At 35.5% G+C, this 13,246-nt stretch overlaps 1 protein-coding gene across 1 annotated transcript in view; it reads right to left on the bottom strand.

Annotated features, from left to right (window-relative positions):
- Rok (Rho associated coiled-coil containing protein kinase) overlaps positions 1-9,281 on the bottom strand; it is a 165,018-nt gene extending 155,737 nt beyond the window's left edge. Inside the window, exons 1-2 of the mRNA XM_089233880.1 lie at positions 9,094-9,281; positions 2,220-2,356 (exon numbers count right to left, since the gene is read on the bottom strand). The gene's annotated coding sequence lies outside the window, so the exon portion shown is untranslated. The remainder of the gene's footprint in view (positions 1-2,219; positions 2,357-9,093) is intronic.
- Positions 9,282-13,246: the final 3,965 nt, after the last annotated feature.

The following is a 13,246-nucleotide window of genomic DNA, read 5'->3' as shown; positions in this document are numbered from 1 at the left end:
ATAAGCATAAAATATGTGTATTTTAACATGTTAGAAAAACTTAACAGATTCGTCGGTTATTGAAATTTTGTATGTGTGCCTTAATAAGTTATAAAACGACAATGTGTATATAAACATGTTTCACACACATACAAAGAGAATTAATCATATTCCTTCTCAAATTTATGGTTCCTATGAGAGGAAAAATTACAAAAAACACTTCACAGATTTACAGCTTGGTTATGAATATCTGGATAAAAGTGTTCAACTTAAGATTTATACTTCACTTTGAGTCGAAAAACTTCATTTCACTTTTTTCATCAATTTGGAATTAAAGGAAAAACAGTCAAGCAAATCACAAGACGGTTTAAAAAGCTCCTGTCACTAATTTCATGGATAGGAAAAAAAATATGTTGTCAATCAAGATTATTAGAAATAATTTGGGATAATAAAAATAAGTATCTCATTCAATACAGGGAGCTTCTCAAGCACAAACACTATCTTAAATTTGAAATCTTTTGTGAATTGTAATGCAATGAACAGCTCAAAACATCTTGATATGACCATCTCCTACTGCTGCCCAGAAATGTCAAAGTTATGCTAAGACAGAAATTCTTTAATTATCGCCCAATACTCATGCAAAATAGTGGAAATCTCTCTATAACTTGGCAAATACAAATATTTTTATGTAATAAAATTTTTACCCAGAACGTTAACCCTTTATGGTTCATCACCACTATAAAATTACTGATTTTTTTTAGAAAATAGGGAGGATGTAAATGGGTGGGGTGCTGTTTTTATTTTAATTGAATCAATACGTCAGCACAGAAATTTAATCAATTAGAGCAGATTTTTTAATTAACTAAAATGGTTAATTAAGAGAAAAAAAACAGATTGCTTGATTCTAATGTTATTTTTTAATAAAATCTCGCTAGCAAATGTGAATAATTTTTACCTTGAATTTTATTTTCAATTCCTTTGAGCAATTTTATAAATCCCTGAACACATGAAATTTCAGCAACTCTCAAAAGATGACACCAACAAAGAATTAACTCTTTCTAGATAAAGTATCGTACTTACACAGCTGTATTTAGCACTAAAATGAAACTAAAAGATGTATTTTCTAAAACACCAAAAATTCAGAAAAGAAATAGGTATAGTAAGTTTTTTTGGCCATGTATGGAATAAGGCAACTTTAGTACATGGAGACTTGAATATACTTGAAAACAAATGATACTAACATTGATGGTTAAATTGTTTGAATTAAGTAGAAACACATTATTGATTTAATAGTAATAGTCATCATTTAAATTAATCAATTTTCTTCTGAAGAATACACAGCCCCTGTACATTAACATTGTTTACAGTATTATTGTATGTTTGGTAACATAAAAATTTGACAATGCTATTTGAACTTTTAAATACAAAGTAATAATTTTTTTCTTGTCAGAAGCATTTATGAGTAAACTACAAAACACTTCATAAAGATACAATTTCTGCAAAGTATGCAAACTCTATCAATCCTTTATAACTTGCAACTATTTTTGATATTATTATTTTGTCTACTAGTCATCAAACTGTATTACTTGATTTTATTGACTTCAGTTTTGCTACATAAAATAAAATTCACTCCTAAGAAAAAGTAGAATTAAAAATTACAAATATAAGATTCATTTTCTCTCACACACACATTTTCTTTCTTTCAATATTCACATCCTTTCTTCCCACATGGAAGTAGGAATTAAAATTTTTTTATAAGTAGTGAATTGCAAGAAACTTAAACTTTTTTGATCTGAAGTTGATATTCTAGGGTGAGTATTTGTTCTAGGTATGACCATGTCAATCTAGGACTTGACAAATTGCAAAAAAATCAAGGTGCCAACCGAATATTTTAAGGCCCAAGTTTTTTTTCCAGAGCTGAAAATTGCACATGGAAAATTGTAGGCACAACTACCAATTTTTTTTTTTCGCCATGGACGCCCAGCATTAGGGATTTGTCAACTCCTGGTTTAATCATGTAGGTAGCGTTCCTAAAAACGGTTATGGAATGCATTATACATTATTATTAATAATATTGATTCTTTACTAAAATTTTTAAATCTTTTACTTTTCAAGATGCATCTTCACACAGAAATTTCAAAAACCAGTCATCACAGAAACTTTATTTAAATATAGTATAATTCAAATGAAATTTTTTAAATCGAAAATTTTATATTGAAACAGTGTAAGCATTAGTTTACCTTTGTACTGTAGAGATGGAAAATTTATGTCAAAAATGATGCTTTAAACTGTTCATTCTGAAGCACGGGTATATAGCGTGCATCTCTTCACATGACAATAAAAACCATTGTCTAGAGAATTCCATTGTATTTCTTCTCTAAAAACACAGAAAAAATTACATGTAATCCTATTTATTGGCCACAAATAAGAAATGTTAACAAATGTATTTCGTTCAAATTACACGGGAAATGAAACATTCTTGGCTGAAGGCAGAGGAAAGAAAAAAATTCAGTTGACCCATGAATAACATTAGGGTTGGCTTGTTTGAATCCATTGCATTCTTTCTATCCTGAATTACGTCACAGGGCTAAACTAAACCTGTTGCAATCTTCAATAGCAAGGTTAGGGGGTTGACATGCTTCAATAGCAGACAACAGGTGAACGATTCAGCATTCAAAAGCATGAGCATGAAAAGTCTAAATACAGCAAAACCAAGTTTGTTCATATAATCATATAAAATATGCATATTCCAAGTTGATTTTGATTAAGAGTTAAACCACACAGCCCTTACAGTTGCAATTAGTTCCCACTAGTTTTTAAAGCTGGTGATATAAACAGTGCTGTCTCAAGGCATGGGTGGGCAAGGCACGGGGACCTCAAGCAAAAAAGGGCCTCACAAAAATGAGATACGGTTGAAATTTTCAAGAATTTGTTTGGTAGGGCCTCAGAAAAAACAATTGGCCCGGGGGCCCATGATACTCTTAAGACGGCCCTGGATATAAATGTGTGAGTTGGATTTATTAATTATTCACTAAGACCTACCAGAATAAATCTTTCAAGCATGGTACAAATAATTACCCACTTATTAATAAATAATAGACTTATAGAAAGAATTGTGAAATTTATGTCACCTTTGAATGCAACACATGTAAACTGTATACGACAGAAAATATTTGCTATTACCTAAGTGATAGACAAATCCCAGGTTTAGATCACCATTGCAACTAAAAAGATTGGAATCTGAGAACACAAATTTTTGGAAATTATGTCAATGTGTCTACTAACAAAATATCATTAAATCCTGCAAAATTTAAAAAAAACAATTCAGAGTTTTTCCTGGGGAAAAAAGTATGCTTGATCCTAGGAAATTTTTCTGGTGTCTAAATTGTTTTCTTGATTACCAAAACCAAAGATTATGTTCTAGCCCCCATACACGGACCTCACACATTGAGCCACAAGTAGGTAAGTTGATACTAGACACCAGAGGTACAGACATGAAGAAAACATAAAAGTTGTTTTCTTCATGTCGGGGGGACCTGAAAGTTGCTGGTCATCCTGTATATATACGGGACTAAAGCAGCGTTGGCGAGGGAAGGTACATTGCATTGTTTTTTCAGAAATTATTGGGGGTCTCAGACTCCTTACAAAATTTATTGGGGGGGGGAGGTCAAACAGCCTCAGCACCTAGATTTCAGCGTTTATGCTAAGACACAAATGCATGAAAAATGGAATTTAATCTCTCAATGGTGATAGATCAGAGGGCGCGGTAGCCCGGTCAATAAGATGCTCGCCTAAAGTACCAAAGGATGTTTAGAGGTGTCGCGAGTTCGATACCCGGTTCGTCCTTGTCAGAAAACTTTCCTGACACAGGGGTACAACAAAAAACGGCGACTTGACCGCAGCAAAAATTGCTACCGCAGGGAGTCCACCATCGAGGGGTTAGCGCACCAACCTCTCGATGAGTATGAAAAACAAGACTGCCGTTCGGAATCGGCAATAAATTGTAGGTCCCGCTCTAATTAGCCCTCGTGTGCAGAAAATGACCGTGGTGCGACAAAAATGATCAATGATAGATCAGAGTTCAAGATGTAAAAGAAAAAAAATACAACCACAGACCTGTGGGTGTGGGTACTAAGCTAAAAATGCATGTAATAGATTTTGCTTTCTAAATTAATTCTAGGGACTCTCAGACCAATGCTTAAAGTACTGTTGGGTGCTCAATCAGCAACCATGGCTCCAACATCACTGTTCCAATGGCTAGTTTTAAATATTTCTCACTGAAATTGGAACTCAAACTTACAAAGCCAGAGATAGGTGCCCTAACCACTTGGTTTCAAGCCCCAAAGCAGAATATGCTGAAAAACTGTGACGTACCTCGCAAAACAATCTCTGAACAAATTCTGAAAAAAGAACTTTTCTATATAGAAAATACTGTACAGTATTCTTGACTATCTGGCTCGCAATTATCCGACCTAGTTTAAAAATTATGATTCTCCATAATAAAATTATGAATAATTTATTTTGCAAGTTCATTACATAGCAAGTGTAATAATTTGTAAAATTATTTATCAATGAAATAAGTTTAATTTTTGTAAGAATTAAGCCTACATTTCCCATTAGTATTTTATTTATTTTGAAACTTTCCACAGCATAGTAAAAGTCACTAGATCCCTTGTAAAATAAAGCATCCTTTTTAATGAAGCAGGCTTTTTTCAGATTTTCAGCAGGTGCAGAGTAAAGGGCGTAGGGAAAAGTGGTCCATTGAGCAGGGCTGGATCTTAATGCCTGCGAAATATGCGATATCATTGGCTTACACTTGAAAAATTTCCGGAACCAACCCAACCATTGAGAAATCACCTGTGTGTGCATAGGCGTACGCAGAATTTTCTCAAGGGGGGGGGGGTTCACATTTTTTCCTGCAAAATAAAACTACAATCTTGGCTGGCTTGAGGGGAGGTTAGAACCCCAAACCCCCCTTTGCATATGCCAATGTGTGTGTGTGTGCATATACAAAATAACTTGGTTTGTCAATACTAAAATAAAAGGCTTTTAAAAAGGTGAGATATCTCTCATCAATGCCGCTGAGAGGGATATAAGTGTATATGCAGTCATATCATACTTCACAGCATCATAATAAAATTTATCATAAAATGTGGAATATTTTTATTCTTTGACTTCCTTTTCTGTAATAACTTTTAAAATAAGTACAGTACATATCAAAAATTTATAAAGCAGACCTACTCTCCTATACTTGGAGGTTAGAAAGTAAAAATAAGACCAGGTTTTGGTATAAAAAGGGTGCTTTTGATATTATGGGTGGAGATAGGCAAGAGTTTTATTACTCATTTCCTATCTGGCCCACCTAACGCCACATTAGGCAGGATAGTTCAGAGAGTATACTGTAATGGTAATTTTTACTGCAGAACACTTTCAATCAGCTGAGAGCTCGTTGCAGAACAATGCAAAACATTGTTTTGGAATTTCAAGACTGCAATTTATCATTTCACAGCTACAAGAGTCACGAACTATATTCGCAAATATGAACACAAGTTTTAAAAAAATTACTCTGACGCCCAGGCCAACTATCTTCAACTATCCCCAATGAAATTTCGATTGACAGCCACGATATAAAACTAGGAAAAACCCACATATACACAAATGGCTCCAAAACCTATAAAGGCGTGGGGCAGCCTATTGTGTATACACAAAACACTAACAATACAGAAAAGCAAACATGGCAAGCAGTGCTGGATAAAAACAATATTAACTTTCAAGCAGAATTGTTAGCGATGGAAGCTGCTACACAATATGCAACGGGAACAGAGAAGAAAGAGTTTTAATAATAACTGATAGTCGCTCCTCCCTTCAAGCACTTCTAGATCCAACAAATAGAAACACAATAGTATGTGTATTGAGGCGTTTATTAGATAGCCCAAAACTACTAATACATAACCATTACGTGTATAAGATATAGCATGTACTAACAGGACCCGAACAAGAATTTTTATGACATTCCCATAACAATGATGTAAATGTGATAATCACAACTGTCCTCCATTCAGCTCTTCTAGCAGGGGTGCTAGGTGGGAGGACACGAATGGTTTCATAATAACCATTACATGTAGTTTTTTTACATATATTCATTTTTTTTCTTTAATAAATATTACCAGACAGAGCGAGTCAACAAAAACAACAAGACAGAAGCTGATCCTTAGCTAAGGCTCTCTCTAGACAATCCCCCATTTAAACTAATCTCACATTGCTCACCCACCAAAATAGGTTTAGAGCGAGACGACTCTGCCTGGCAGTTATATATATATGAATGCATGTGTATTTCTCTTTCCTTTATTCAAGTTCTTCATGCATTTCATGTCCAAAACACACGTGCGTACTCATATTGTTGTATTCATGTTGCTCACCGAATAAGGTGCTAAGCGAGATGGCACTGGTGATCCCTAATTGTATGTATTCCCCCACACAATATTTCTGTTTTGTATATTTTCATCAAATCCACCGGAGCGAGTGAACTCAACCCAATAAAACTGATGCTGGCTTCTAGTCCACAAGTTATCAAACCCATTCACTCACCAATAAGGTGTTAAGCGAGATGACTCACTCCGATGGATATTTTATATTTCACAATAAAATTCTCATTTCATTTTTTTTAATCCTGTGTATATAATATGACAAGTGCAAGATAACAGAGGAGATGGCATGGGGCCCCTCCAATTGCTTTTAAAATTTTCCTCCATCCCAATATGTGTAAATTCATCCATTTTAACGAAACCCCGAAACTTTTCTCCAGCTCCCAATCCCATCTCGTCTGTAATCACCACAAAATTTTTTAATCCTGACAGTACCCAATTGTTCGAAGAAAAGGTTGTAAATATTTTATATCATATTTTTTTACACAAAATAAAGCGTTCCGGACTCTGCCATGAAGCTGGGCTGGAAGAGATCTCAGCAACGAGAGAAGTCCAATGGCAAAGTTCTGCCGTTCGTCACCCAGGCCAGTGTACATATTTTGACACACCCCTTCTTGTAATTTTGAACAGAAAAACAGTAAACTAAACTGTACGCCCTTATTGATCCGCATTGGGGCACCAGGCCCCTCCTGCCCTCCCCTAGTTGTGACTCTGTTAGCAGAATACTACTTAATTTAACTTCAATTACTAAACATGTGAGAAATTAAACTTTTGATGTACAAACAGATTTGATTTGCCCAATAGCATTGTATAACATGGTAACCTCATAATGACAACAGCTCATAATTGCATTATATTAAAGTATAACAAGAGCCAAGAGAAAATGGATAGTTTGATTTAAATCATTAAAAATTAATATTTATATACTGTAGGTAAATGAATAGTTTCTGAGTTTGAACAAAAATCAATTCATAAGATTGGAAAAAGATCAATATTCACCAGACTGGAAAAGATCTACTCATGAGACTAGAAAAAAAAAGATCAATTTATGAGACTAGAAAAAAAAAGATGAATTCACTAGACTGGAAAAGATTCTCAGAAACTAAGAAAAGATAACTCATAAAACTAGGGAAAAGGATCAATTCATGAGACTGGAAAAGGATCAATTCATGAGACTGGAAAAGGATCATTTCATGAGATTAACAAAAGGATCATTTCATGAGATTAACAAAAGGATCATTTCATGAGATTAACAAAAGGATCATTTCATGAGATTAACAAAAGGATCATTTCATGAGATTAACAAAAGGATCATTTCATGAGATTAACAAAAGGATCAATTCATGAAACTGGATAAAAATCAATTCGTGCGGTTAAGAAACAGTTAATATTTATTAAACTAGGAAAAAAAAGATCAATTCATGAGATTGGAAGGGGATCAGCTCTCGAGACTAAAAAAGATCAGTTCACAAGACTAGAAAAAGATCAATTCATGAGACTGCACAATGTATTCTTATATATGCCAAAAGAAATATTTTTCACATCAGTTTGTACAATAATTATTTTTTCACACATTTAAAACACACAAGAAGCTTTTGACATATGATCAAAATTACCCTTCATGTTCAAGAAACAATAAATTCCATATCTACAGACAGCCTATAAGTATGGCTGTATTTAGGCATGTGCACCTGCACAACATGGCAAAATTTGAAGGATGCCAATTAAAAAAGAATGTTTTTGAGGTTGTCAGGTCATCAAGCATAAAATATGACTGCACAGAAACGTAAGACTCTTAATATGGACTCTCCTATGAGTGTGATAACACATAATGCATTCGAAAGAACAGGTTTACAAGTTGTTTAGACATAAAATGTTTCATTTGAAGACAGTAGCATCAGAGCCGGAGGGTTTGTGGGTGTTCCACAGAATTTTGTATAATAGGTTTGAGCAACTCCAGACTTCAGAATTAAATCACAAATGACAATTTTCTGCATAAAGCTCAGTCTGCACACCAACAAGTCTGAAAACACTTCCGACACCTATGTTTCAAGACTTTATAACTATGCGTCAACAAGAAAAAGTGAGTAAATTCATAAAATCTACCATTAAAATCCATGTGCAGATCAAGACAATTAAAAAAAAAACATTATTCAGTTCAATTTTGGAATTAGGTATGTTGGGAATGAAATATCAAAAACCAATTATCAGCTATATATATCTCCTCTTGACAAAATACTTAATGTAAACAAGTCTCTAAATACAGATCAAACAAGTGTAATGATCTCACACATTTTTGTAAACAATTAGCTACAGTATTTACACAGAGAACGTGTTAATTTTTTAATACATATCTTCCAATGAATTCAACTGGAGAAACTTACCCTACCCATGTAGGAATAAAATTTATTCATAAATATAAACAATGTTATGGACGAACTTTATTAAGGATCCATGAAAGTATTTCCAATTCAATGATCGTTGGTTCCGTAGATGAGCAATAATCATTTTAAGATATGTTGAGATCCTATATTCAAAACTAGGAAATATAAATTTTCTTATAGGACTGATAATAACATAAAATATTATTTTGACTTATAGATTTTCTAAAATGTATTTGACAAACCGGTATAAGAATATGCCTGTTTATGATAAAAAAAATCATGCTCATAAACAAGTATACACTTACAGAAACTTTCATTAAGGCACTTGATTAGTTGAGTGATTAATCACGATCATAACAGCACATGCAATGCATGATATTCAGTTGTCGAGTTTAGCTTCAAAACAACTCGTATCCGCCTATCGTGACTGGCACACGAAAATTAAATATCAATCTAAACATATATCACCATCACCTCTCCCCATGCCTCTCACTTAAATCACAACCTCGTACTTTTATTATCTTTGTAATGGCTTGTTATTTAAGTGTGTAATATTTATTGTTACAATTGATTTAAGAATTTCTATGAAATAACATAACTTTGTCTTACATAACTTTTTTTGAAAAAAAAACGTTTTCTCGAAATAAAAATTCACACATATCGGAAACAAGAGGATTGCGATTTTATATTCCTTGAAAAGTGATGACGTCATAAATGTAACATTCGTAAGGCGTCTGGAATGAGTCGATATACACTTTTTTTTTTTTATTAATTTAACAATACACAAATATATATATGAAATTGAGCGCGCACACAAACAATAAAGACATCTGTGTGGCCCCATTAGAGCAGTATAGTTCTCAAAATTTTTCTACCCACGACCAGGGCTGACTCAACACATGAATTGAGTCGGCCGAATCCAGGGCTGTAACTAGGCTGGGGCAACCAGGGGCACTGCCCCGTGCAAAATGGGGGCCTCACAAATAATGTAAATTTTTTACATAATTTTTTCCTTTATAATGGCCCCTTAAAAAAATGTCTGCTCCGGGGCCCCAAGAAAACACGCTGCTACCCTTCACGAATCCCTTGACCTTGTCATCGTGTAAACGCGGCTCCCCAGAATAGGCTACAAAAGAATCATCTCAAAGTACTGAGCGGGCACACGTCAATACACCAACTCTCCGCATCGCCCTTGACAGAGATTGGTGACGCCGTGATGCTTAAGAGCCGTGATGCATACTTTGAGAACCCCTGTCCTAGTGGGCCCGTTCTTCGAGAGTGGAAAAACTAGTTTTTTTGCTCAAAGTGACCTCTTATCAGGGCCGTAACTAGGCTGAGGCAACCGGGGCACTTCCCCGGGGGCCCCGAGCCGAATGAGAGCCTCACAAATGATGTACGTTTATTTCGTATATTTTTTGCCCTTTCAAGGGGCAAGAGGCACCCCAAGAAGGCACGCTACGGCCCTGCCTCTAATCGGGAAAAGATAACGACATCGAGAAAAGTTACTGGCTGTTGCGATAACACTCACGTCACACTTCGCATTAATGGCAGATGATGAGTCGGCCTGGATTTTTCCATAATATGAATAGACTCATCGTCGTCAAGAGATATTTTCCTAACGCCGGGTCTTCCTAGGAGCAGGTTATCTGCTGTGTGTAAACGTAACCAATACCCCCCCCCCCTTCACGTTGCACACGGCGCAGAAATGATATTCCTAGAAAGCCTTTCCTTTCGAGAACAAGTTTATTGCAGCGCAGGCAGCAATGCATGTTTTCTCAACACACTCGTCGGCACCGAGTGCTGCCGCGAATTCAATAGCATGTAAAGGTAGACTGACCATATTTTCTCCAGAGAAATAAGGGAAATTGCGATTACAAATACGGGAAAATACAGGACATCTCCAATTATCGCCAAAAATTACGCGCCAAAAAAACCGAACAAAGTTGCCAAATATTGTTAAATTTACGGAAAAATCACAATAATGGGAAATGAAGCACTACTGCAAATTGCAGAGGATTAAAATGAATTTCACGAAAAAAAAACGTTCACCAAGTCAAGTGTGGGAGATTAATATTCTCATTTATAGTTGTAATTATCATAATATAATTTATGAGTTGAAAAAAATGTTAATCTTTGACTTCAATAAAGAATAAAAATTCAAGTAGGCTTCGTGGAAAATACGGGAAAAACCGGGACACTTTTGCCAAAAAGTCTGGACGGCCAAAAAAAACGGAAAATACCGGGACTATATCGGGAAATACGGGACGTATGGTCACCCTATGTAAAGGTCCCTTTCAGTGAACAACGTCAAACGCCCCTCGTCGTCTGACTCAATGTCGTGTGTTGTCGGTCGCGTAGCTTGCTGCGTGTTGTAGCTTCCAGTAGACGACCGGTGTTAGGGTGAGCGCATAGTACACGGGTGTTTCCGATCCAGGTAGTGGACGTGGTTTACTCGAGCTGGGAGGGTGCACGTAGTGCGAGTTGGTTTCGGTCGGTATACTTTCTACTGTGTATATATTTTTTTTATTCGTCAAACCGGTGGGAGGGAAAAAAGCAAAAAAAAAAATTCTGACATAAAGAAGAAAAAGCAGTTTGATTCCAGTGTTGTGCCATTTTAAAGTACCTCGGTTGTCGCTTATCGTCGGGCAATTTAGTCACTAAACTTTTACACTGTGTGGGCATTATATTCCTTTTCATCTTCAAAAACATATTCATGTGTTTCCAGCCACATGTAATGCATCAAAAATTAGTTTCCTCTGTAAATTATTTCATCAAATCCATAGGCGGAGATAGACTTGGAAGTCTGGGGGGCACGGTGATGATGATGTGAATTCATATATATATATATACATTAGATCAGTGAACTCCACCTTTGACGTTGTCCCCCCCCCCCCCCGTATCTCCGTCCACGAATCAAAGCTATTCATAGTTTGAATTTCTCTCACAAATGAACGAAAATAGCTCGATCACAAATTCGATTCAACACCCTGTAAATTATTAATTTTAATTTGATAATTTAGTTGTACCTTATCGGGGGCCCGCGGGCTAGATCCTGGCCACCCCGGCTATAAAGTATGAAGGAGAGAGATCTCTCGAAAATTCATTATTTTTCCCATCTACTCTGGGCCCAGTAAACTAGCCTCGGGAAGAGGTTTAGTTAAATAAATAATAATAATAAAGTTAATGTGTAATCACTTTTTTATTTGTTAATTAACAATATTTGTAATTAATAATCAATCTGTTGGATGGATTTGGAGGATGAAAATCCCTTCAGATCACAAAATGGATGCATGTTATTTGTAGGGTTGGTATGGTATTTACATTTGATGTGCTTTTACCGAATTTGGAAAAACCAAATATAGAATATGAAAGAGTAGAGATAAACTTCACTCAAAAATATTGAAGAAGTCACCAACGAATCGATCGCACCGACATGGCTTAAATTCATTGCGAGAGAGAATTCTAAGAAAATTCGAATAGACCAATCGTGTAGCTCCATTCTGCAAGGGTCCAATCAGGACGCAGCATTACTATCACACGAAGACTCTCCGGTTCATTCTGACCACGACGTTTGAAATGAACAGACGTACTTTTTTTTCCGCTGAGTTAAGATTTTGTATTCAACCCAAGTGGGATACTCGGACAGCGTGATTAGTGGTTATATATCTTTTCCTCTGAAGATGACACCCATTGTGTGTCGAAATGCATTAGTTTTTGTATGTTTTTGTATTTTTCGTATATTTGTCTTATTCGTTGATGAATTCTTAATAATCAAATAATTATTTCATAACTATAAAAAATATTTTGATTAAGTTCTCCTTAACCAAAAAAACAGGTGATGGAAATCGTCATCTAACTACTAACTGATGTGGTACGATTCTCTCGATATTTTCAAATTCACCAAGTTACCAATTTCAAACTTACCATAGTACCAAGTTTGAGTTTTCAAAAGAAAATTGACAAACCATTTTATGTTAATCAATAAATCAGTATCTTATATTACTCACAATCTAGTTCGAATACTAGTTCGACAGGCGTGGAATCTATAACCGGAAAGAACAATTCTTTCACTGCCTTTTGCGTAAAGCAGCGACACGCTATGCAAATGAACGGAGCGTTCCTCCATTCCCATTAGACCGATAGCTACCGATTGCGGAATCGAAAACACCAAGAAATTTTTCCCGTTAGTCGTTCGAAACCTGAAAAACTAAAAAGTTCAAATTCAGGTTTTTAACCAATCGGAGACGACGCGGGTTTCCAGAATCGGAAACACGCATGCACTATGTTCACACCCTTAAGGGCCGTATTCACCAACGTGGTTTAAACTGTAGTCACAATTTTTGGATAAGAGATCAACATAGATTGGTTAAAAACCTGAATTTAACCAATCCGTGTCGATTTCTTATCAAACAATTGTGACTATAGTTCAAGCAATGTCGGTGAATACCGCCCAATGGC

This window comes from Pholcus phalangioides, unplaced genomic scaffold, assembly GCF_987345545.1.
Source record: "Pholcus phalangioides strain wild (caught in Gottingen) unplaced genomic scaffold, Ppha-v1.0 ptg000007l_1, whole genome shotgun sequence".
NCBI lineage: Eukaryota > Metazoa > Arthropoda > Arachnida > Araneae > Pholcidae > Pholcus > Pholcus phalangioides.
Note: the sequence above shows the minus strand (reverse complement) of the source record. Positions and strands in the feature narration are given on the sequence as shown.